The sequence below is a fragment of the Chiloscyllium plagiosum genome, chromosome 8 (genome assembly GCF_004010195.1).
Source record: "Chiloscyllium plagiosum isolate BGI_BamShark_2017 chromosome 8, ASM401019v2, whole genome shotgun sequence".
Classification (NCBI taxonomy): domain Eukaryota; kingdom Metazoa; phylum Chordata; class Chondrichthyes; order Orectolobiformes; family Hemiscylliidae; genus Chiloscyllium; species Chiloscyllium plagiosum.
Window position 1 is genome coordinate 13403255 of NC_057717.1, and position 6782 is coordinate 13410036.

The following is a 6782-nucleotide window of genomic DNA, read 5'->3' on the forward strand; positions in this document are numbered from 1 at the left end:
TCTTTTCCTCCACGTGAATTATTATCATCTCTGGAAGTGAGGTTTTAAACTTCTCCAGCAGAATAATCTCCCTTAGAGCCTCATAGGTCTTATCTATCTTTAAAGCCTGCACCCATCTATCAAAATGCCTATGTTTAATTCTTTCGAACTCAACATAAGGCTGACCTGGTTCCTTCTTTATGTTTCCGAACTGCTGTCTATATACTTCAAGTACCAATTCGTAAGCACATAAAATACGTTGTTTCCCGTCTTCATAATCTCTTAACCTCTCATCTGACAGCGCAACAAATACCTCACTAACCCTGCCTACCAGCTTAGTCTGAACTAGCATTACCCATAAATCCTTGCACAACTCTACCTGTCTAGCCAATTTTTCAAATGAAATAAAGAAGGCTTCAACATCTTTCTCATCAAAATGAGGCAGAGTTTTGAGATAGTTGTATATTTCACTAATGTCCCTTTTACTCTCCAGCCTGTTCACTTGACTTTGCTGACTAAATCGCAACTTCTCAAGTTCAAATTCGCTCTCTCTGTGCTCAGCTAAGAACCTTCTCCTCCCTTTGTATTCCTCTCCCTCTCTTCCCTCTTGCTTTCTCTTCCTTCTCTCTCTTTCTCTCTCCCTTTGTTTATCTTTAAACTGCATTTTCTTCAATTGTAATTTAAGTTTTTTTTTCTCTAAATCTCCTGCACTTGTCTGTTTCTCTGACACATCTTCATGTTTGACTAATTTCTTAACAATTTCAGCTTTACTCTTGTTCTTGGTTAAACCCAAATCTAAATTCTTTGCGAATTCGAGACGTTTGGCCTTTATCTTTCCTTCTAAACACCATCGGCAAATGTGAGAATCAACTTCAAATCCCAGAACCTCTTTAACATTTTTAAAGAGCAATTTCTCTCACTTTAAATGTAACCAACCACAAGTCACCGAAATTAAACAAAGTGTCTCACCGACGTTTTAATTTAAAGCTCTCGGATAATAACATGTAAATGATTAAATCTACTGTGCACTTTCATACCCTAAACCTACTTTACTCTGCACAAATCTCAGACTGGATCTGTCTAAACTTGCTCAAATCGCAGATAAAAGGCCCCAAACTGTTCTGACACAGGGTAAACCCCTCTTCAAATCTGAACCAGCCACAGAGAAAAAAGTTCACCTCATGCTGGAATCTGTAAAATTTCGAGAGGCAAAGATCCATTTAAAGAGGTCACTATTTAATGTAAAATTAACAATTTTGTTATTTAAGTCCAACAGAGAATATTAAAATGAACAACTATTTAGAACTCATTTCGTTAAACCTATCTTTTACCTCCTACTCTCCAATACTGGTCCGATAAAACAAAACACCATGATTAAGATTTTTAAAAAAATATAATCACATTTCAAAACCAGTCAGCTTTGTCAATTCTTCTTCGTAGATTTTTCTCTGTAGATTTCTATCTCGGTTGGCTTCGATGTTCTGCTGTGCAAACATCTTACAGACAGGTAGCTTTCAGAAAGCTCTCCAGCTAGCAGTCTACCTTTTTGAATGCCCTTGGCGTTTCTCTCCCTAAATGTTCAAACTGTCCGGTTTTACACCTCAAAACATTGGATTGTTTCATTGACTTTGTTGTCATCAAATACATTATATTTCAAACTCCATTGGATTTCAGAGTTTTGGGGCATAAGTGAACTGACTGGCCGAATTTGAATTTGTTTTTGTACCATGGCAACTTCAACTCACTAATTGTTTCACAGTCAAATGTTACATTTTAACTTTTTTTCAGAACAATGTACACCTCTACACCTTCATAACAATATCATTTGTCAGCCCTACATAGTTTTCCTTAAATCTGATCACCTAAGTTCACATAATAGTCTTTTCTGTTCAAAAAAGACCCGTTTTCTTTCATGCTGCCTTTATCTAAATCCTTCTGTCCAGTTATGATTCCAATTACTTACAATGTTACTGGTATTCTTCGACAAAGTAATACATTGTGTGTGTTTTGTGAATAATCCTCTGTAATTGAACTGAGATGAAAGAGGTAAATCTGCAACTTTTCAGAGCTTTCTGATATTAAAAAAATATGCAAAAATCTCCTTTGTTCAGGATTGGGAAAGTAAACAAATGACGTTCACGGACAGAACAGGAGTAATTCAATAAAACTTTGCTGGGATAATTGAATGACCAAATTTTTAGTTTTCACCTGAGAGTTTAAATTAAGCTTTGTTTCAAGTCTGAATTGCGTACGTTTTTTTAATCAATATGCAAATATCATCAGTGGAAAAAAAACAGAAGTTTTTGGAAATGCTCAGTATTTCTGGAAGTATCTGTTGTGAGAAAGCAGATTCAACATAGGGTAATAAAATGGGTCTAGGTTGTTTTCTTTTTTCCAATAATGTTCAGCGATGTGCCGGTTAGGTGCATTACTCAGGGGCAAATTCAGAGTAATAGCGTAGGGGAATGGGTCAGAGTGCGTTACACAACAGAGGGTCAGCGTGGACGTGCTATGTGAAATGGCCTGTTTTCCCACGGCAGTAATTCTATGATTCTATGAATTCTTCGTACAAGGGGCGATTGGTGCGAGGATCAGGGATGTCACTGAGCATGTTCAGGACATACTGAAGGGGGAGGTTCAACAGCCAGCGGTCATGGTACACATTGATATGAATGACATCCGTAAGAGGAGTGAAAGGTCCAGCAAAGCATGTTTAGGAAACGAGGCCTGAGTTTGAAAGCAGGATCTCCATGGTTGTATGAGAAATAGAACCCACTGACTTCAATAATTTCCGTCCGAGACAAGATCTGAAGCAGCAGTATCGTTTATTATACTCTTGCAAGAATGGTACCTATAAGTTAGGCACACCGAGATTAACAAGTACACAACTTTTTATACAATTCGTTCCTCTTTTACTCCTCCCCCGCTTATTCCATTGCTTCTCCGCTGTTTACATCGCCCACTTCTCTAAAAACGAAGGCACGGTGGCACAGTGGTTGGGCGGCACGGTGGCACAGTCGTTGGGTGGCACGGTGGCACATTGGTAGGGCGGCACGGTGGCACAGTGGTTAGCACTGCTGCCTCACAGCACCAGAGACCCGGGTTCAATTCCCGCCTCAGGCGACTGACTGTGTGGAGTTTGCACGTTCTCCCCGTGTCTGCGTGGGTTTCCTCCGGGTGCTGCGGTTTCCTCCCACAGTCCAAAGATGTGCAGGTTAGGTGAATTGGCCACGCTAAATTGCCCGTAGTGTAGGTAAGGGGTAAATATAGGGGTAGGGGTAGGGGTATGGGTGGGTTGCGCTTCGGCAGGGCGGTGTGGACTTGTTGGGCTGAAGGACCTGTTTCCACACTGTAAGTAATCTAATCTAATGTAATCTAATCTAATCTCTTGCCTCATCTGGCCTTGTTCGTGGCAAAAAGACATTTCCTGCTTGGCTGTTTCACCACATCCTTCTGTGGTCTATTGTTATACATCCTCCTTGACTGCCATCTGCTTCCTTGCCTGCGAAAACAACATTTCCTTCCATTCTTTGCCCATACTGAGACTTATGACCTCTTGATTGTGTTTTTTTTTGTTTTTGCAGAAGCGGGAAACAGACGCTTATAACTGTACAAGCATATCTCGCTTAACCTACACCCCTCTTCCTCTTTCATGATTCAGCCTTGTGATCTTTGCAGATAACAATATTTATAATTACTTCTCACAATTCCTCCTTTTTATTTTTAAATTCAATTGTTGTTTCTGCAATTTTTCCTTTAAGCCTCGCCCCCAAAATTCGCAAGCATAATTCCTGAGACTTCATCCATCTTGGTCTCTCTCATCCCCTCGTTATTTAATAGAAAAAGGTCCTTCTGCCTGATTACCTTTTAGGGGCTTCTGTTTTATTAAGGCTGTCTCAATCAGTCTTTGGGTGAGCCCTCGTATACAGGGTATGATGCAACTGCCAATGGTTACCAATACCCCGGCTACTACAATCAGGGAAGTAAGGATGGAAACCATCGCCACCTTCCAGTTTCCAAACCATGATTCAAGCCATCACGTGAGCGATGTGTCTTCTCCTGAATTATCAGCCAGTTCCTCTGCTAAGGTAGTCAATCCCCCTAAGACCCGGTAATTGAACATCTGGTGCAGTGTTATTGGGAATGAAGGTACAACAGCTTCCTCCTAAGATCACACACACACACCTTTTTTGACACTGGAATCATATCAAGGGTCATTCTGTTTTCCCATGCCATCCGACTTGTTGCATCAAGTTGTTCTGGTATTTCTTTAATCGCATCTCTTGAATAATTTATAAATCGCTGCTGATAATAGAAAATGTAAATTATCCAATCTACATTTGTATGAACTGTTACCCATCAAAAGAGAGCTGACTCAAAGCCTGCAGCAATCTGACTGCGAGCCTTGAAAATCAGGTACCCCCCTCCCCACGGGGCTCCTATAGAATTGAGATAAATCCTGTCATGGAAAGAAGAATCTAAGTTTGATCTCTTACTCCTTCCCTTTTTCCCTACTACCTTTTCCTTCTCAAATGCCAGGGTAAATGTAATTGCCAATTGTACACTTGCACTTACCCCTCTCCAATCCGGAAGTAGGGTGGGTCTCAATATTTTGCCTCCACAGTACACCACCACAGATCCGCTCGGGGGACCTTAAGTGCTGAGTAGTTCCCTCCCTTGTCTGTATCTGTGAAATTCTTAATCTCTGTACATAATTTCAGCTTTCCCAAATCTCTAGACCAATTTGTACCTCGTTTATGCACATACGATGTGTGATTTCTGACTGCGGTTGAAGACTTGGCGGGGGGCGGGGGGAGGCTTTAAGTCTTTCATCTCCAATGGAGGTAACATCAGAAATGCATCAGAGGTGCAGTTCCTATCATTCCATGCAGTCTTATCTTGACACAGGGCTATCATACATTTCATGCCCTTCCTGTCTCGCTTCCACCCGAGCGGAAAGGGAACCACCTGGGCCACTGGCCTACCGGAGACACATGCATAGCAATTTCTCTTATTCAGACTTTTTACACTCTGAATAACCCAGGCATTTGCATCCCCATACCCAGTTTCTATTTCGATGGTCTGTTTCAAGTCCTTTACCTCCATATTTTTTACTGCTTTACAGTCATTGGGAGGGGTGAAAGGTTGTATCTTATTATCCAGTCGTTCTGCCTGTTTTCCCTATCCTGCGCTAATTCCAAAACAACAGCCCGAGAAGTCATTCCCGTTTGTTGTCATTTCTATCCCAAATGTTTCATTTAATTGTAATTGATAGGTGCCACACCCCCCCCACCCATTCCACCCCCCCCCCACCCGTGATTTCCTTCGTGCCATGTGGTTTTCTTTATCGTTAGATATATTGGGTTACACTCTTTATCGGGACAATCGAAAGCTTGTCGGAGGGGACCCGGTGTACTGTGAGGAGACCATTATACCAAGTACCTTCCACAAGGCCATCCCCAAAGGACTTATGATGTCTCTCTGAGCTGCGGTACTGTCTTTGATTATCTACATCCCCACAATTTACTAAGCTGCATGCATCGGCGTCTATTACTTGTGGATTATCAGACTCAAGAACCATTAATAACACATATGACAACATCCCAATACTAAGAAGTGCAGCCAGCTCCAGCTCCTCACAGAGCGCGTTAGGGAACTGGAGCTTGAGTTGGATGAACTCAGAATTATTCGAGAGGCTGAGAGTGTGATAGATCGAAGCGACAGGGACATAGTTACGCCAGAGATCAGAGGTAGCAAGGTAACAGTTAGAGGTGGGAAGGGGAGGAAGCAGGCAGTGCAGAGATCCCCTGTGGTCGTTCCCCCCAGCAATAAGTATACCACCTTGGATACTGTTGTTGGGGGGGGGGCGGCCTTGCAGGGGTAAGCTGCAGTGACCAGGTCTCTGGCATGAGGTCCGGCTCTGAGGCTCAGAAGGGAAATGGGAGAGGAGGAGAGCGCAAGTTATAGGATACTCTATAGTTAGAGGGACAGACAGGCGGTTCTGTGGACATGGGCGAAACTCTCGGTTGGTTTGTTGCCTCCCAGGTGTCAGGTTCCGAGTAATTTAGGACCGTGTCTTCAGAATCCTTAAGGGGGAGGGTATGCAGCCAGAAGTCGTGGTGCACATTGGCACCAATGACAAAGGTAGGAAGAGGGGTGGGGAGGTCATTCAGGAGCTCAGGGAGTTAGGCTGGAAGCTAAATGCTAGGACGGACAGAGTCGTCATCTCTGGGTTGTTGCCGGTGTCACGTGACAGTGAGGCAAGGAATAGGAAGAGAATGCAGTTGAACACGTGGCTGCAAGGATGGTGTCAGGGAGGGCTTCAGGTATTTGGACAATTGGACTGCATTCTGGGGAAGGTGGGATCTATACAAGCAGGACGGGTTGCACCTGAACCAGAACGGCACCAATGCTAGCACTCTTCGGGGGAGTTTAAACTAATTTGGCAGGGGGATGGCGGACTTGTAGTCCAGCAAGTAGGTTAGCTGTTTTTCAGGATGTCCAAGAATGTAGGGAGGCCGTGGAGAAGGTAGCACTGACGGGGAATACTTGCGGACACAGAGATGGGTTCAAGTGTGTATACTTCAACGCAAGGAGTGTCAGAAATAAGGTGGGTGAACTTAAGGCATGGATCAGTACTTGGGACTACGATGTGGTGGCCATCACGGAAACGTGGATAGAAGAGGGATAGGAATGGTTATTGGAGGTTCCTGGCTATAGATGTTTCAGTAAGATTAGGGAGGTTGGTAAAAAAGGAGGGGGTGTGGCGTTGCTAATTAGAAATGGTATAATGGCTGCAGAAA